Here is a 20,615-nt window from a genome sequence, read left to right as displayed (position 1 = left end):
CTCAATTTGAGTTTCTTAAATCTCAGGGGCTAGTACTGTAAAATCAATGCAAAGTAATTACAAAATTTAAAATTCCAGATGCTATGATTACATACATCTTGTCCTTTAATATTCATTCTATCAAATACCTTTTGTAAACACTGTTACTTAACAAAACACATTTGAAAAATAACATTTTCACTAATTCTGATTAATTAATTAGGTAAATCAGTCTTAGCATATTTATAGGGCAGTATTTTCAGTTTGTGATCCCCCAGGAGCTCAACATTACTTTCACTCTCCTTTTAAAGGCAGAAATTATAGTCAGAAATGAGCATTTTAATTTGCAGCTGACAGTTTAGGGTTAAGATATGATTCCAGGTAACAGAAGCCAATGAGAGTACACCCAGTTGATGTTTGTGACATCATCTTCCATTCGGAGTACATAGAACAGCTGAGGTGGCGTTCAGTTTCAGCACAGTGCCATTATGATGGATGTTTACATCTCTTCATTGAGAGCCAATTATCTCGCTTTTGTGTGAGGCCCAAGGATCACTCATGCTGCCAGGCTACACAGAGCACTGTTGGATCTAGCTGAACGAATTGTTTTCTCTGTCTCTGGTAAGGGCTTCTTCCGTTTTACCTTCTCTTTTAAAATAAAGGTAGATGTGTCTTACAGACGAAGTAGTATAAGGGTCAAAGAGGATTACTATCTGGTAAGCTTTTATTCAGGAATGTTTATCATTATTTAAAGGACTATGGAGTTAGCAAAATGAATTGAAGAAAGAGCTTGCTAACGTGTACCTGACAAACTAATTTGCAGCAGAAAATGAATGGCAGGTAAATTCAGCTTTGCTTTAGAAAAAGGAAAGTAACTGCTATTATAAGACCACAATTTTGGATGTGTTTTTAAAACTGTATATGTGCATGTATATCATTCTGCATCATTTCTCTGTATTTTTCTATTAGTATTGAAGAATAGTGGTAGAAATGGTCAACCAAGTAGTGTTGCTGTAGACTTAAAATGAGTCAAAGTTTTTAATTGTTAAATGGCAGTTCTTTGGGACGGTTTTGCAAAGTTGCGTTTATATAGGGAAAACAAAATTTGCCAAGTGAGCAAAGGCTCTGGCTTCTGAAATAAAGTTGTAAGACTTTACATTCATATTTACCATTTAAATCTAAGGAAATAATAATAACGAAAAATTTTAAGAATGTGTGTAAGGCTTTCTTTCTGGAATTAAGAGATATTAAAATCTTTTATTGCATTTTTGTTATGCTTTTTAGTGCAAAATAAAATACTGTCTTTTATGTAGCCAGAAAATATTTAAATCCTAAAAGAGTACTTTATATTATTTAATCATTTGTCAGTAGTAACATTTATGCCTGAGGATCTTGTTATATTGTAGCAAAACGAATATATTTAGAGCTGTTGAATTGCTATGGATAGGTGATTGAATGTGACAGAGAACCTGAAAAGTCACTACACTAAAAGCTTTCAATTGACTGAGAATGTTCACATGCTAACGAATGAAGAATTCAAAAATATTCGTATCCCCTCAAATGTTGTCTATTATTATGGTAGAAAGTAGCACACGGTTGTTATTTTAAAGTTGAATGCAGTTATTTATGAAATAAAGCCACAGAAAAGTGTAATTAGCTGTTATTTTATTTAACACGCTCTTTTATTTTAATAGCATCTCCATTCCTCCTAGGGTATAAAACTTTTGAATAATGGCTTGTTCATCCAGCGTTGATGTGCCTATGCTTTTTAGATTTATTTTTACTCTGCCTTTAACATAGAATATTTCTGCCTTTGCAAACTAGTAATTTTGATAATTAAAAATCAGGATTTGGAGATTCTCAAGTTGAGCTGTAAGACAGCAGGGGTTTCTCAGCTATGTCACACTCTGTATCTTCTGCTAGCCCAGTCCTGTTTGGCAGCTCTAGACATTACTGTTGTTCGAATTGTCTCCTTTAGTCAATTCAGGTCTGAACAAAACTAAGTTTATAGAAAGTGTCAGATGTGTATTAATGAAATCTAAACAAGTGAACTTAATGTCTCAGCCACAACCATATATAATCAACAAAACCTCAAAAAACTTCCGATACACATCTAGAGTTAATTTTTTACTCAGGAAAATTTAAGTTGGTATATTCTGTGAATTTCAAAATTTAAATAGAAATCTAAAAGTTTTGATAATATGAGCTTGAAAGCGTAATGAGTCACTGCTTTGAAATGATTTTTTTTTTTTCTTTCCCTAAGTACTCTAAAGTGGAGTTGAAAAACCCAGTGGTATTGACTGTGTCATTTTCACAGGTGATTAAACTTAACTAAGGGAAAAGCATTTGTCTCCCAATAATTAATTCTCTAAAAATCTATTTATATCATTCTGTCAACAATGAAGAAAATCTTATTCAGCTTGTGAATGATCTAGACATTTAAATGTATTTTTTTCTGTGTATGATTCATTCTTTCAGTATTAGCCTGGCTAGTCACAAATGCACTATGTTGATGGTGATTGCAGTATGTTTAAGTGCTTATCTTCTCCTTTTCCTTTGGACAACTTTATACAATGCAAGTACACAGGATATGAGCTACCTGGCTAGTGGACTTAATTCATTTCACAGGAAGTCTTTTTGTTATTATTTTTAATGTAAGAGAGGACATCAATGGGATCATAGCAATTTCCTATGCCACAAAGTTCCTAGGAAGGCTTGTCAGTACAGAGTGACATAAACAAATGATGTGTGATGTTACATGTACTACTGTGTTATCTCCTTCCTTTTAAATACATATGATCTTTGTCTGATTTATGTAACCAATATTAAGAAGAGATGGAAAAAAATAGCCATGGAAAGATTCTTATTAACTCTTCTGAAGTTCTCTGCATACTCCATACACTGGGGGTGATATATTTTTTATTTTGAAAATTATTCTTCAAATTATGTTTTTACCTATTGCAAAATAATACTCTTTTTGTATGTTTTAATACTTTTCTAGATTTTAGTTTAATGTAAGCCCCTTTGTTAGTTTCTTGTAGTGATTGAATGCACAACACTGCTTGTTTTTTTTAGTTTCTCAGTTCAAGCACTTGAATGATCATGAATTCTATGCTTGTCTTGACAGTGTGAAATTCTGGGCATTCCAGGCCAACTTTTTGCTTAAGACAAAAAATATGGTAACTATGATGTCATCTTGGACAGCTTAGACTTACTGCGTGAATGTCTGGATATTTAGGTGTATATTTTAGGTACATAAATGTAATATTTTATGTATTTTAAAGTTTAAAAGTTCTTTTTATCAACATTGTGTACATATATATTTAATTCTTAACAATTGGTATGCGATAAAATAATTGATGTTATGCAACTAAGGAAACAGAAACTGATAATTTGTAACTTGTTTCCAAAGATCACCCAGTCAGTAAGTCAGTAAATGGAGGAGCTAGGACCCAGAAACAAGTTTACAAATTTCAGTGCCCCAAATCAATCAATTTCTCTTTCTTACTTTCTTTCTCTTTCTCTCTCCCTCCCTCCCTTAATACAGCTGATTACCTAATCAGTCACTTTTCTTGAGTATCTACTCCATGCCAGGCACTTTTCTAGGTACTTGGCATTTATAACTGAACAATGAAAAACAATTCTTGTTCTTGCATATATTATTTTTTTCTACCTGAAAAGTTCTCATCTTTAAATTACTACAAATGTAGAATGTATTTTAAGGTGTGGCTAATTAAGACCAAAAACTTTATGGGAAATAGGAAACATGAGTTAAAGGACAAACTCATTTGCATTTCTTGTGTTTATGTGTGTCTCTAAGTTCTCAGGTATGTTTTAATCTAAAATAGATTTTTACATAATATTTGGGTTTTGTGAAAAGTCTGTCAAATATTTTATAACTCATACTTGATTCTGAATGTGGTCACTGAAATATTATAAGAATAAAATAGGGCCGGGCACGGTGGCTCACGCCTGTAATCCCAGCACTTTGGGAGGCCGAGGGGGGCGGATCACAAGGTCAGGAGATCGAGACCACGGTGAAACCCCGTCTCTACAAAAAATACAAAAAAATTAGCCGGGCGCGGTGGCGGGTGCCTGTAGTCCCAGCTACTTGGGAGGCTGAGGCAGGAGAATGGCAGGAACCCGGGAGGCGGAGCTTGCAGTGAGCCGAGATCGTGCCACTGCACTCCAGCCGGGGGACAGAGCGAGACTCTGTCTCAAAAAAAAAAAAAAAAAAAAAAAAAAAAAGAATAAAATAGTGGATCCCAAAAACAGTATCAAGCATTTTTGGACAAAGTTATCTTGTATTTATAATGTATGTTCAAGCAAGCTAGCTTTATTTTTATTGTCTATTTTACAATCAATTATTTGCTGGTAATAGTATGCCAAGTTCACAGCTGTTTGACTTTGGATAAGGTTCTTTAAAGTTTAAGAAAAAGAATAAAAAAAATGAAGAAATGTTTTATTTTAATTAAGAACCTTAATATCTCACAAATGATAGTAGTTTGTGTTTGAACAAGCAAACTAGAGACAATCTACCTTTTAAGGCCAATTTTTTCAGTATCTTGGTAGACAGTAATGGTAGTTCCTAGGACAATGGCACTAAAAGTGATATTTATTCCCTATTGAACTTATTTACACATACTCAGTGACTTAAAAGAAATAAAAAGCCTAAAATACAACCTCTTCAGAGAAAATCAATCTGTACATAGAACCTATCAGTTGAAGATAAAGATATTTTTAGATAGTATCATTTAATTAGCCACTGAAGAATCTATCTAGTGAACATACATATAAATTGTACAACAAAAGTTAGCTGAACACACTTGATTTGGCTCCAAATATTTTACTCTTGTACTATTACATAATAATAAAACAATACCCCTGCACTTAGTCCCTTTAGTAATGCCCATTTGAAGTATGCAGAATGAGAGAATAAAATTAGAATTCAATAATTGAAAGTATGAATGTGATTTCTTATCTGCTTTCTCTCTCTGCCTCTGAAGCTATGACAAAGGAATGTGCTCTTTTCAGGGGTTAATAAATTACAAAGACTTTTCTGCTTCTTTCAGAGTTAGAGACGGAGAAGCTTGTTCACATGAGAACTGCATAAAATGAAAATATAATCTAGAGCTATTAAGCAGTAGATGTTTCTCCAAGAAGTTTTACAAGGCACTGGGCCTTGGATTTAGCTATTTGTAACTACTTATATCCACGAATTAATTTTAATAGTATTTTTGATGAGAAAATATAAACTGACAACAGTACTTTTTAATGCTAAATTCTGCCAAAAGCAGAGAGTTAGTTGTTCGGTGTTTGATACTGGTCACAGGGGCATGGAACTGAGCATAACATAAAGGTTGTCTAGGTAAATTTTCACAAGTAAGTGGCTCTCTACCTGTGTGCCATAGCATACCATAAAACTCTCAAGGGTATATCCTAACATTTGGGTCAATGTGGAAAATGTGTTTTTCCTAAAACTGAGTATACATATTGCTACTGCAGTCAGTCAGATAAAATATTGAGCTGAGTAAAATCAATAATATGGGGGAAAAAAAAGACACAATTTACTGTGATGAGAGGCAAGGTGTAAAGTTAAGTTCCAGCAACTTTTCTCAATTCGAAGTACAGAAGAGGCTATGATAAGGCTAAAAAACAGTTTTGCTCAGCAGAGCAAGAAAAGAGCAGATGCTTTTAAAGACACTTTCTTGTTTGTTTGCATGCCCTTGTTGCATGTAAGAATATGCAATAATTGTGTGCAAATTATATTCAGGTAGTCTGGTCCCCCCTTCTTGTTCCACCCTTTTCAGGCTTCATGCCTTCATAATAAAAAAAAAAAAAAAAAAAAAAAAAAAAAAGTAGGAGAGAGGGGGAAATAAAAGTACCTACCTCATAAGGTTGTTATGAAAATTTCATGAACTGATCTTATAAGCATGGAGAACGACGCCTTGCCTATAGTAAATGTTCAATTAGTATTGCCACTCTTTAGTATTTTCATTGTTACTGACTTGCTTAGTATTGTGTGGGTGTTTCTTTCAATTCATTCAGGAGTTTCATTAAAAATTGCTATTCACTAACATGAAAACTCTGGTATAGTACAAACACACAATTTTGGGAACGAATCATGCTAATTACTTTTGAAACTAGATGCTGATTGTAGATTTTATCGGTAGACACGGGTTAATCATTTACTGCATATAAAATTTCTGATGTTTTAATTTTAACTATTATAAGATGTAAAAAATGAATTAAATAAATTTTAGGAACTTTTCCCAATTCTAAATGATATAATATGGGATATCATATATATATACAAATGTAAGTACATAATAAAATAGAAAGTCTTATAGCTTTACCTTTTATCTTTTACTCTGTTACTTCGCTACTTTTTATTCTATGATTATTCGGATGTCAATGAGAGTTTCAAACCTGGAGTTATAAAAGTTTTATTTGTCTGATATATGTAGAGATCAACAGTCTCTGCTTTTCAACAGTCCATTGTCTCATATCGGTGATGAAGTGGTATAGAATTGAGTTAAAGTTTTTCAGTTCTTCTTTACTTATGACATTCTGTATTCTTAACCTACTCATTAGAGACAAAGTATGTCTTTATTTTAAAAATATCTTTATCTCTCTCTTTCTCTCTCTCTCTCTCTCACCCTGTATTTGTGTGTGTGTGTGTGTGTCTGTGTGTGTGTGTGTGTGTGTATAGGTCGCTTGTTTGTTTTGTTTTAATGAAGCATCTAACATGTACCTAATATTACTTCAAGAGAGATACAAATAGAAAAGGATAAAAAATGTAATGTTTAAGTTAGGTTATTCTTATCCATGGTTTATAATCTTGTAGAATCAAGGCATTAATGAATGTGTAAAATATTTTTTAAAAATGTATTCATTCCCCTAAGGTATTTTCCCTTCACTTTTAAGTGCTCTGACTCATTCTACAAATTATTTAAAGTTCAGCCACTCAATTACCGAGCACTTATGGCATGCCAGCAGTGAACAGAGCACCACCGCTGCTCTCCAGGGGTTCATGGTCTAGTGGTCAACACAAAGTTGGAAATAAATAATCACAATCCGTTGTGATAAGTTTTACATTAGAGATATGCACAGAGTGCTCAGGGGACACACACAAGGAGTGATTTATTCTATGTGTAAAAATCTGGAAAATCTTTAAAAATAAGCTGTCACTTAGCTAAGTATTGGAAAATTAGAGACCTTTTCAAGTACAGTTGGGCAAAGTATATTTCAGAGAGAGGGACCTCATTAAGAACAAAGTCAAAATGAGAAGAGAAAGCACAGTGTGTTCGGTTAAGGTCAAGTTGCTTATCATAAGCAAAGGCAGGAGTGAGGGAGAGCTAAAAATTTGCACCAAGGTATCAGAACAGATTCTAGTTGTAAATAACCAGTAAGGACAACTGTCATAACTGCATAACTTTAAACCTTGGCTGGATGTTTAAATTAGGTTATTCAAATTTTAAATACTCTAGAAGGGTTGTTATGGGATGGATCACTGTGGTTTTGAGAAAATGAAGAATGCTTCCTAAACGAGATAAGAAGCAGGATTATTTGGAACAATTTAAAGCAGTCTGACACATCAAAGGAACAGGAATAGTCAAGACATTCCACTTCATTAGTTTCCACTAACTTTACTAGGTATATCAATCTATTAATTTATTTTAAATAATGGATAATATTGGATGGGGTGATTAATTACTCAAAAATATAAAAGTGGGTCACACGTGACATAATTGAGAGGAATACCAGAGTTTGGGAAAGAGTTTCTGAAATCAGTATTTATTGACTATTTATGAACTTAAGCAAACATGAACTAAGGATAGGAACTGTATGATGCTGAATGACCAAATGCTTTACTATTGGGCTGAGGTCAGTGGGAAGATCCGGGGAAAGGATCTTCTTATAGAATAACTCAATTCATTGCACTTATTTTTAAATTATCTGAACAACATTATATAAAGCTTATATATTAAATAATCATTTTAAAAGAAAACAATAAGCATTGTATCATTCTTTTCTTGGTATAAAATTTTCTCAAGTGGCATGTGATTTATAGTGAACACAAATAAATGGGGGAAGATGGAAAGAGGTCCTCAGCATGGGAACAGAGCATTAACACTAGCCAGTTTCACAGCTGTCTCTTAGGCTGTCTCTCAGAAACTTATTCTAAGTTTATTCACTTATTTCATCATGGTGAAATTCCAATATATTTAGGTGGTATTCAAAGAGGGCAAAACGAATTAGGCTTTATGTATGACCTCTCCCATCTACAGTGTTACAGGTACTCTGATAGGTGGTGAAGTTACATAATGATGGTGGTGGTGTTGCATCAAGAAAATGTGTGTCATAGCAGAGCACAACAGGCAATAGGACAGAAAAGGCAAGACAGAAGAGGCAAGACAGTTGCCCATCTACTTGGAAGGGAACCGCTTCCCATTTGCCTGTATCTTTAATATTAACTTTCAGAGCAATCTTGCATAAGAGTGTGCAAGTGATAATTTTAGCATGAGAAAGAAAACATGGTCCTGAGTGTAGAAAATAGTATAAACTGTGAGGCACTAGGGAGGTGGAGATATAGAAAGGTAAATATTTGGGAGAAAGTACAAAAAAATTCACAGACAAGGTTGTAGTAACAAATCATAGATGGTATTTTACGCTCTTGAGGTCAAAGATTCTCCCTAATTATTTTCTGAATACTTATGGCCTAGGAAAGTATTCAGCAGAAGTTTGCTGAATGAATGTCTGGTTGCCTGAGAGAAGGAGGGAGGGAGGGAGGGAGGGAGGGAGGGAATGAAGGAAGGAAGGAAGGAAGGAAGGAAGGAAGGAAGGAAGGAAGGAAGGAAGGAAGGAAGGAAAATAGGTTCTTTTACTTTGTGTACTTTAGGCATGCTATGCTTGAGATATCCACTAAAGAGCAAATAAGACACGTAGGTATTGGTTATCAAGAAGCCTTAGGGAATTCCACTATTTAAAACTGGTGAAGAGGAGGAAGAACAAACAAAGGAGACTCAGAATCAAAGAGCCGTTGAATAAGGATGGTAACTAAATCTAGACTATTAAAACTTCAGATTAGGAAGGAAAAGATGGTGCTGAGGGTAGAAAATCCTCTGAAACCTCTATTCTGGAGATACAAATCTGAACACGACACTCCTTTCCCCTCTCTTCCCCATAACCTCCCTTCCATTCCCTTGTGACTGTAATCTTTATGAAAGTAATGACCAGAGTCTATTCTAAATCACCACTGAACCTCCAGTGTCTGGAGTAAGGAGATCAGCTAGATAAATATGGTCAAGTAAATAAATGGTGTGAGTAAACAGAAGATTGCAAAAAGTGTACTTACACCTGGCAACAACAAAGTACTGAGATGCTACCTAATGTTAATCATAGAAATAAAATTTGAGTGGACTTTCTTAGAGCATAAATAAAATGTGTGCCCATCTCTGCAGCCTCCTTCCCTCTAATATGTGTGTAACCCTGTAACTAAATTATATAAGTATTTAAGTAAGATAACAGATTGTGCCCTTGGAGTTATGCACAGAATAATAAAAAATATGGTACCCTAATGGTCATTTGTAACACACAGATACTTGAAAGATATGAAGAGATACAGACACATCATAGAAACTGAGTGTGTATGTGAGTGTGTTTGTACAAAAGTTGTACCAGGGTATAACTGATGCTACTAAAACTAGAAAGAATGTAATTGAGAATGTGATGTCCCATCATATGAAAGGCTGCAGAAAATCTCAAAATATAGAACAAAGAAAACTGCACTTTAAATTGCAGGGAAGGTCACTGGTGGCCTTAAAGAAAGTAGTTTGAGATATTAGATAGCAAGGAGTCCAGGAGGAAATTGATACTTAGGCGTTGAAGTCATGTTCAAGCAATTTCCAACTGAAAAGGAATAAAGACTTGCTGGTCAGAACTGTCAAATAATAACTCTTTCAGGAATGGAAAAAATTTATTTGGTGGACAGATATATGAATTATAAGTAACATTTACCTTTGTAAATTGGTCTTCATAACTTGTACAAAACATATTTATAATAAATAAAGCTATATGTTTATAGAACATATAGCTATATTTAAAAATTTCAAGCATAGTTAGAACAAAAGATAGCAATATATCCCCAAATATAGAAAATTTTGGGAGTCATTTACTCAGCAGTTAATTTATTCTTTTAAAATGACTCTTTCAGTAGCCATTTATAAGCATGTTTACAGATGGTAAACTGTTCATAAGTGTGTAGGCAAATAAACAAATAAACCTTCTGGCATGAAGACCTAGAACCTCTAAAAGGTTGCAGGATACTCTAAGAAGCAATGGTGCACTAGAAGATATTCATGGCCTGCTAAATAGAAGAGCTCCTAAACTGTAAGACATTGACGAAATTAACTGAAACCAAAAGAGAGAAAGGTATGCTTTAGATACAGCTTAAAAATCTGTTGGATTGGAAAATACTACTACTTTCTAATATATAAATATGAATGTACAATTAATGTGTATGTATATACAAATTATTTTAGTTTAAATATGTAAAACTATATAATGATGGAAACTTGTTTTAAAATTTGGCTACACATTGAGCTATTTGTTCTGGTAGCTCTATGATGATTATAGATTTATTCTCAAGAAATTTCTGATTTACTTAGAAAGAAATCACTTTAGTTAATTTGTTCTTGTTGTAGAAGAGGACAAGATATTTTTGAATAATCTAGAGAGGTGAAAAATTATATTCTACCTTTTTCCAAAATAGTTTGAAAAACAAAGTAACAGGATTTGAGTACTAACCCTAGGAGCTAACATGGAAGGAGCACTGGGATGCACCATGGTTTCCAAGAAATTGAGATCAAAAGGGGGTTTCGAAACCAGAACAGTTAGCCACAATACTATGCCTAGGAAAGATCACAGTCGCCTCTATGTGACAAAGATATTCATTCAGAAATCTCTTGTATTCAGGCTAAACTGAAGATGACTAGACCCTAGAAACCAGACAGAAGCATAGACACCCCAAAACAATTTGAGGATGCCCATGGGGCCAAAATATAAAGAAGTTCAAAAAAGGAGGCAGAACATGGTGTCTGAGGTCTGACAGGAGAATCTAGGCAAGAAGACTGAACTCAGAGACAAGATTATAATTTCCAGGAAGCCTAGGAAGGGCAGAAACTTAATCTGGAAACCTGGCATGCTAACCTGAGACCCAGTAAGTGCAGGAGACCTAATTATTCCTCTCTGTTTTTGGCAAGAGAACTCGAGGACTGGTCAGAGTGTCTGAGATCAGGGAGTTGTAGAACCTTGGTGGATTTGTACCCATAGGTTTAGCTGGTGTTTCTATTGGTGAAGGGTAGAGGGCTGATCCCACCATTTGGTGTATTTTTTTGAGTTTAGACTGGGCCATTATAGTGTGGGCTTAGGAGTCAGTTGGCTAGGAATTAATTCCTGGCTTCGCACTTAACCAGTGTCATGACTATGAGCAAAGAATTTAACTTCTCTGTGCCTCAGTTGCCTCATCAGGGGGATTAAGTGAGGATCAAATGAGATAATGCATACCATCCATTTAATACTGCACTGACCCAGTATATGCTGGATAAATGCTGTACCTTATGATTATTATTACTCACCCATAAACCCCATGCTTCAGTTCTGCTGCTCCCTGAAACTCACCTCTGGGCATTGGCACATATTCTTTCTGTTTGAAGAAGTCTGCTATGTCAATTCCTTTTCATCTTTACTTGCGGTGTTTGGGGTTTCTTTCTAGAACCTCTTTGATGGGTGAGGTGTCCCTCTTTTGTGCTCAGAGAGCATTTTTACTTTCCCTATAATGTATTTAAATTGACCATTGCCTTTTCTGTATCCCCCATTAGCCTGTAGGCTCTATGTCTTTTGGGATTTTATAAGTTTTATCCACTGCTATATCAGCAGTGCTAACGCAGAGTAGAAGCTCATTAAATGTTGATTAAATGTATGTATGATGAGAAACCCCAGGCTTAGATCCCTTTAGGGAGCCATAATCTGAAAGGATTTCTCTATTAGAGTTTAATTTGGGGTACTCTGTTAGAACTTAGTTGTAGAGCCAGAACTAGAAGGTCTGAGGTGAGAGAAAAAGCTGCTTTTAGAGGGTGGCAATGAAATCCACCCCTTCACTAATCCCCGTCTGTCTCCTGCCCCAACAGTGTTGGTAGAAACAACTTACATCCTGAGAGTTTCTGACACAACCCCCGAGCTGCTGTGGCAGTCACCCTCTTTCCCAATCTAGTTGGTAAAAATATGCCTGGAGGGTAGTTAGCAAATGTCTGCCCAGGATCATTAAACAGTGCAAAGCATTCTAGAAAGTATAGGATGTGCACTGCTTGTGTGCATGTAGGCGTAGGTATGACCTAGGCAAGATGCTGCTGTTCTTAGTATTTATAAGCATTTCTCTTGCATTTCTTTCATCTTAATTCACTTTTTTATCTTAGTAAGAAAAATGGCAAACGCCACCAGCAGCACCGTAGCCTTAAAAGTCACAGCGGCAGGCTTAATGTGGACAGTCTTTTCTCCTCCTGGACTCTTCTCACTGCATAAAAAAATGTATTTGTTTTATATTTCCGTGTAACAAATTACCACAAATTTAGATGCTGAAAACAATAGACGTTTATTATCTCGCAGTTTCTACGGACAGCAATATAGACACAGCTTGGATAAGTCTTTTATTCATGGGTCTCAAGAGGCTGAATAGAGGTGTCTACTAATCTTTTTTAATCTCTGGAGTTCAGGGTTCATTTTCAGACCAAGTTTTTGGCAGAATTGTGTTTCTTGCAGCTGTAGAATGGAAGTCCCTCTTTTCCTGATGGCTCAGTAGGGTACCACCCTCAGAATCTATAGGCCACCTTAGTTCCTTGCCAGGAGGCTCCTTCACAGGCCTTTTCATAACAGTGAAGCTTACTTCTTCAAAGCTAGCAGGAGAATCTTTTGCTTAAGTCTGCTAAAATGGAATCTTACATAGTCTAATAAAATCATGGGAGAGACCCATCACATTTGCCTTGTTCTATTGGCTATAAGTCATAGGTTCTGCCCACATTCAAGGGGAGGGAATAAGACAAGAATGTGAATCATTGAGGGTCACCTCAGGGTGTGTCTACCACATGGAACAATCACAGAACATTCTCAGAGACCTCTAAGTGACTGTCAGCTGCCACTGCCAAATCATTTGTTAGAGATATTCTATTAATTTCCCTAAACTTGCAAGTAGCAGAGCTCACCCAACAAGAGTAATTTTGCTTGAGAAAAATTTGTCAGTAACCAAGAGAAATTGATGATTGGATCCAGGTGAGATGGCCAGCTGCCTACCCTGTGAGCTCAAAAAGAAATTCTACCCTCGTGTACTCATTTTGAGTTTGGAGACCTGGAGAAATGACTGCAGGGTTTGCCACTAATTAGACTATTTGGAAAGAGTACATTTTCAGTTAGAAACCCCTATTTTCAACCCATTGTCAAAGAGGAGGAAAGTCAAGAGTCTTATTGCAGATTTTATCACTTGGGACCACCTTAATGTTAATGTGCTTAAAAATGCAAAATACCTAAAAGATCTCTTGTTCCTTGGCTCTGTTAGTAGCTAGAGTCAGTTCCCTTAACTTTCATAGCTGAAAGTTCTGAGGAGTCATTAGAGCCCATAAGGAACTGGGAGGTGTGTGTTGTATGTGTATATGTGTGTGATTATATATGTGGTGGGGAGTAGGGGATTAGTGCCTTACTCATGCCACTGTATAAAGGTAAGTTCAGATGGGAGAGCTAGGTTTTCAGCAACCCCCTTCCTCCATTTTTCCTTCTCTTGTATTCTTTCTATTTGCCTTGAAATACCCTATCTTTTTTTTTTTTTTTTTTTTTTCTACTCTAAAGTACTTCCCCGGACAATCAAATAAAATTGATAAAGGCTCTTGAAACTTTAGTCCAAAGTCAATGTGTCCCGATAAACAGAAAGTACAGGAGTTACAAAGAAGTCATTACATGTGAAATACGCTATAGAAGAAATAGCAAAAAAGATACTTGTTTAAAGAGTCCATGCGTATTCACATGGACAAAGTATCAACATAAAGGAATCTGAGAGGCCACTTAAATAAAAGAAATGATGCAGATTCAAGGGAAAGATAGATTGAACCTGAGGCAGTATCTCTGTTTACCAAATCCAGCTTTGCAGCCAGTGAGCTGAAGGGGAATGTTTTACATGTCTTTGCATTGCAGGATCCTGCAACTGGGGAGTTTTTCTAATATGTTCTCTGGAGTTAGATTGAATGGGTGCAGCTCTATAACCAATGTCTGCATAATTGCATAAAAGAGAACTTGTTCTACTTGAGGTTGAGGCCCTAGGCAGAATTTAAATATTACTCCAAAGTCCTTAAATATGTTCCCAGAGCCTCAGTCATGAAAAGACCCAAGCAAAGGGAGGCAACTGGGCAGTGTGATGGTATAATGAAAAGATGGAGGTTGCCAGTAGAGTGGGGATAACTTCTGAGACACTGGGAGGCTACCAAAGGTAAACACAGTGATATTTTCTCAGTGTCCTCCCCTCCCCCAGTCTCAGATGATTTGAGAGCTGGATTGGCAAAGCAGGCTCGGGCAAGGCTCAGGAAGAGTGGTTTGTTGGGCCAAGTCAGACAGGTGGTGAGTATGAAGCTAAAGGCTTGCCAGCATTATGAAACCAGGCCTTTTGACATGTGGTTAACCACCTGAAGTGAAGGTTGGAAGAGGTTACGTGGCATTTTAGGAAGCACTTTATGAACTGCTTTCCCACATAAAGTAATCAAACAGGTCTGGTATCTGAGGCCAGCCTGAAATCAACTGCTGCTGATGCACTCTCTACTGAGCTCAGCTATCTTTTTCCTCTTAGGCAGGACCACTCTGCTCCTTCTAGACTTTCAAGAATGGGGTCATGACCCAATCTACAAAAATGTCAGAACCCAAACAATTTGGAACAGTAATGAATTACAAGCTGTCAAACAAAATAAAATTTACCAGCCCATAATAATAATAAAGAGATAGTAATTGGGGGGAAGAGATAATCTTTTTTAACATTAGAATTCAGACAGCCAATTAGAAATGCAGAGGGAGAGATACTTGGAAAATTGTCATTTTTGCTTCCACAGTAGTCAAGATCGGATCAGAAAAGAGTCACCAATGGATGCCGAATGAAGGGACTAATTTTGTTGTGGGGCATGATACATGTATAGTCATAAAGTGACTTCCCAAGGACTTCCTATTAGTTTCAAGGAAGAACAAAAATAATCATTACTGTGGAAAACCAGAAAATAGTTAATTGTGTTTCTAAAATTAATATTATCAGTGCTTTAAAGTTCATATGGAACCAAAAAAGAGCCTACATTGCCGAGACAATCCTAAACCAAAAGAACAAAGCTGGAGGCATCATGCTACCTGACTTCAAACTATACTACAAGGCTACAGTAACCAAAACAGCATGGTACTGGTACCAAAACAGAGATATAGACCAGTGGAACAGAACAGAGCCCTCAGAAATAATACCACACATCTACAACCATCTGATCTTTGACAAACCTGACAAAAACAAGAAATGGGGAAAGAATTCCCTATTTAATAAATGGTGCTGGGAAAATTGGCTAGCCGTAAGTAGAAAGCTGAAACTGGATCCTTTCCTTACTCCTTATACAAAAATTAATTCAAGATGGATTAGAGACTTAAATGTTAGACCTAAAACCATAAAAACCCTAGAAGAAAACCTAGGTAATACCATTCAGGACATAGGCAGGGGCAAGGACTTCATGTCTAAAACACCAAAAGCAATGGCAACAAAAGCCAAATTGACAAATGGGATCTAATTAAACTAAAGAGCTTCTGCACAGCAAAAGAAACTACTACCAGAATGAACAGGCAACCAACAGAATGGGAGAAAATTTTTGCAATCTACTCATCTGACAAAGGGCTAATATCCAGAACCTACAAAGAACTTAAACAAATTCACAAGAAAAAAACAAACAGCCCCATCAAAATGTGGGCAAAGGATATGAACAGACACTTCTCAAAAGAAGACATTTTTTTCAACAGACACATGAAAAAATGCTCATCATCACTCGCCATCAGAGAAATGCAAATCAAAACCACAATGAGATACCATCTCACATGAGTTAGAATGACTATCATTAAAAAGTCAGGAAACAGGTGCTGGAGAGGATGTGGAGAAATAGGAACACTTTTATACTGTTGGTGAGAGTGTAAACTAGTTCAACCATTGTGGAAGACAGTGTGGTGATTCCTCAAAGATCTAGAACTAGAAATACCATTTGACCCAGCCATCCCATTACTGAGTATATACCCAAAGGATTATGAATCATGCTGCTATAAAGACACATGCATGCATATGTTTATTGTGGCACTATTCTCAATAGCAAAGACTTGGAATCAACCCAAATGTCCATCAGTGACAGATTGGATTAGGAAAATGTGTCACATATACACCATGGAATACTATGCAGCCCTGAAAAAGGATGAGTTTGTGTCCTTTGTAGGAACATGGAAGCAGCTGGAAACCATCATTCTCAGCAAACTATCACAAGAACAGAAAACCAAACACCGCCTGTTCTCATGGGTGTTTAATTTAACAATGGGAATTTAACAATGGGTGGTGGATATTTAACAATGGGAATTTAACAATGAGATCACTTGGACACAGGAAGGGGATCATCACACATCGGGGCCTATTGTGGGGAGGGGGGAGGGGGGATAGCATTAGGAGATATACCTGGTGTAAATGACGAGATAATGGGTGCAGCACACCAATATGGCACATGTAAACATATGTAACAAACCTGCATGTTTTGCGCATGTACCCCAGAAATTAAAGTATAATAAAACAATTATCAGTGAGGTACAGATGGATATTATGTACCCCCAGATTCTTTTCCCAGACAACAAAATCACCTGTGTATTTTTTTTTTTGCCAGGAGTGCATAATTTAAAACTAATCATGAACATCAGACAAACTGAAGGTGAGGAATATCTATTAAAAACAGAGTGGGGAAATTGTATTCTTCAAAATTATCCATAACATTAAAGACAAAGAAAGGCTCTGATATAATTCAGGTTAAAGAAAGCTAAAAAGAAATAACTAAATGTAACACCTTATTCTAGACGTGGTCCCATACTGAAGGGGTGAAAATGCAAACATTTCAATTGGCAAAGTTGAAATGCAAACATGTATTAGTTGAAATTATCATATCAATATTAAATATAATATTGATAATTTTAATGTGGTAATATACAATAAAAGGGTTATTCTAGGCAATAAAAATATAAATATTTAGAAGTAATAGACCATGATGTACGCAACTTCCCTCAAATGATTTCAGAAAGAGAGCCAGGAGAGGGGCTGGAGGGAGAAAGAAAAAGATTAAACAAATGATTAAACAAGAAGGTAAAATATTTATAAGAGCAGAATCTTAATGTTAGTTAAAAGTAGATGAATGTTCCTCATTTTTTTAAAATTTTTGCTACGTGGTAAATTTAAAATTATTTCCAAATGAAGAGTTTATTTAAAAAGTTACCCAGTAAATATTGTTGTTAAAAACCCACAAATGTAGAACAGTATATTCATCTTGCTCCCAATTGTTCAAAAATAAATAGAAACACAAAGACACACATGTTCATTAATTTACATTAAATTGTATAGATAGATAGATTCAGCTAACAGCTTTGTAACTGCTAATCCTGAAACCATGTAAGCTGAATTCAGATAAACCCTGTGACTGAGAATGCATGTGCCCACATTTGTACCATAATGAATTTTTTTTATGATTTTGTAAATTTGATGATTGTATTAGGAAACATCAGATAGCATAATAAGAACATTATGAAAATGATTAAAATAAAATATGGTAACATCCAAGACAAGTAAAAAAGTGATAGACATTTGCCTCTGGGTCAGGGCGTTTATGTCTAGATAGGAGAGATACCTGCTTTTCACTGTGTGACTCTTGTGATGTTTGAATAAAAACAAAACACATATATGTATAATATATATTATATATATGTGTATGTGTGTGTGTGTGTACTCTCGAAATGAAAAACAAAGCACACTTGATTTAATGCAATTTAAAATATATTTATTAATTGCTTTCTGCACATTAGAATATGCATTAGAGATATAATTTTAAAATTATATTTTATATCTCCTGCCTTCCAGGAGTACATGTTCTACTAGAGAATAGAGGGATAAGATCTTTTAATAAATAAAGAAAAGTAAAATAATTAAAAATGCCATTACTAGAGAAAAATAGAAGAAAAAGAATTATAAAACCTTAGTTGTATGTCTGGATTTCCCACTGACTTAATTGTTATAGCTTATCTAAAATCTTTTATACTTTATTTTTCTCACTTTATAAAAGGATGAATAACATTGCTCTTTCTACTTTCCACATAAGCATGCTTTAAGGATTAATGGGATTATTTTATGAAGATTTTTGAACTTCACTTGGAAAGGATATCTGAAAGGATATGAAATAAATACATATTAATTGTAATCGGTATTAATTGTAATTGTAAAACATGCTTCTTTGAAACACATTTACGTGTCAGCTGAAGTAGAAACAGAGAGAGAGGGAGAGAGAGAGAGAGAGAGAGAGAGACAAACAGAGAGAGGGAGAGAGACCGCTTCTGGCTTCTTAATTTAAGGCTTTCACTGACCCTCAGAAGTTTCTGTGTAATTTGGCATTTTACAGCAAAAGTAGTCATGTTCCTTCCTCCACGAGCTTTCCTAAATAAAAAATTTTCATGTTATCAAAGCCAGATTTATTGAGACATCCAAAAGTGATGACTTTGGGACAATTAGATTGCAGTTACTCCAATGAGATTGAATCAAAGTGTGTCATGGTCTCTGACAGCCTTTTTGGAACATACCTAGTTTTAATAATGCAGTTGCTATGATACATACCAACGGATATTAAGGGTCACCCTTTAATATCATAAAAGCAGTAAATTCCAAGTTTGACGTTAAAACATGAGTCTTAGATTTTCATATGGTACCAAATATTACTGTTTTTATAGAATACTTTTTAATGTGATTCTGATAGACAGCCAAAAAACCCATGAGGTCTACTAGAAATGAACATTTTAGGCTTTTAATATTAATACTATGAGCTTGCATAATACTTTATCTTTTTTTCAAAGCCTTTCACATTCATTATCTCATTTGAGAGCGTTAGCTGCTTATTCAATGGCCTTTTCATTAAATCACATCACCTCTCCAGTCACTTTTTCATTCCTCTTGTGACTAAAAAAGTACACCTTAATTATAACCATAAATAATTCTATATTTTATTATTGTGCTGGATGAAATATTGATTATTGAGTAAAAAGGCTCAACAATTTGAAGATGGCATACAATACAAATTTAGATCTACTATGAAGCTATATCTGTGCTGTCCAAGTTTTCCAGTACATTAGAGCTTCCCCTTCAGCTAACAGCTTTGTAACTGCTAACCCTGAAACCATGTAAGCTGAATTCAGATAAACCCTATGACTGAGAATGCATGTGCCCACAATTGTACCATAATGATTTTTTTATGATTTTGCAAACTTGATGATTGTATTAGGAAACATCAGATAGCATAATAAGAAAATTATGAAAATGATTAAAATAAAATATGGTGACTTCCAAGACAAGTAAATTCTTTTTATCATGGGTCATTCTTTGCAAACAGCTCAAAGCATCTTCCATGTGTTCAGTCTTTTGTATTACTTGACTATGCAATGTACTGGCAGAAGATGAGCTTTGTTAACTCTAACATGCATGATTTGCATACCCCTTAACAGTGACTCCATTGGAGAACAAAAACCACTAATGCATGTTTTTTTTTGTTTTGTTTTTTGTTTGTTTGTTTTGCTTTTTTTACCTCCTAATTTTATTTTAGGTTCATACAGCTTATCAAAAAGTAAAGAGAAATGACTCAACAAACTCATTATACTTATTGATGGCAATATACTTACTTCACAGTAAATGATAACTAAAATCTATTCAAATTTTGCAAAAATAATTCCATATATTTCAAGTGACTCTACAACCCCAGTGTGGATATTTTAAGCTTATTTGTGCAAGATGCCAAGAGCACAGATTTTAAAGGAAGAAAATTTGGGTAGACTTTAGTTATTATTTACCCTCAATATTGAAAGATAAAATTATCTACCAATTAATTGTTACAGTTAAGTATACTATGTCACTTTTTCATGTTTTCTTGTAGGTCTCTTGTTTTCTATCTTCCCTAATGTCATATCTGTGATTCATATTTTCAGAAATCTTTATTGTAAGTAGACTGTGAGCTTCAAAGAACTTAAAGCAACACAAGTTTCTCTTCTGATATTGATCTGTATGACATTATCTGTCTGCTTAATTTCCACAGAGATATGAATAAAGGAAAGAAATTAAACTTATAGGAGCAATAGTTTTGGTTGGCTCATTGAACCTGATTAAATAAAAGGTTTTAATAGACAATTTTAAAATTTTTATGAATAAAATTTTGCTTATAATTTTATGATGGCTATATTGCATGTCTAATATTGTAATTTTTTTATTATAGCTAATTTTCAAGTGAGATTTAAAGCATGCCAGTCACTGT

General features: G+C 35.0%; 1 protein-coding gene across 1 annotated transcript in view; it reads left to right on the top strand.

The window, feature by feature from the left end:
* The first annotated feature begins 447 nt into the window (after positions 1-447).
* The window catches only part of MGAT4C (MGAT4 family member C), a 290,255-nt gene continuing 270,087 nt past the window's right edge, over positions 448-20,615 (top strand). The window contains exon 1 of the mRNA XM_002798698.4: positions 448-600. The gene's annotated coding sequence lies outside the window, so the exon portion shown is untranslated. The remainder of the gene's footprint in view (positions 601-20,615) is intronic.

The sequence above is a fragment of the Macaca mulatta genome, chromosome 11 (genome assembly GCF_049350105.2).
Source record: "Macaca mulatta isolate MMU2019108-1 chromosome 11, T2T-MMU8v2.0, whole genome shotgun sequence".
In the NCBI taxonomy this organism is placed as follows: domain Eukaryota; kingdom Metazoa; phylum Chordata; class Mammalia; order Primates; family Cercopithecidae; genus Macaca; species Macaca mulatta.
The sequence above is the reverse complement of the archived record's forward strand: the minus strand, read 5'-3'. Positions and strand labels throughout refer to the sequence as shown.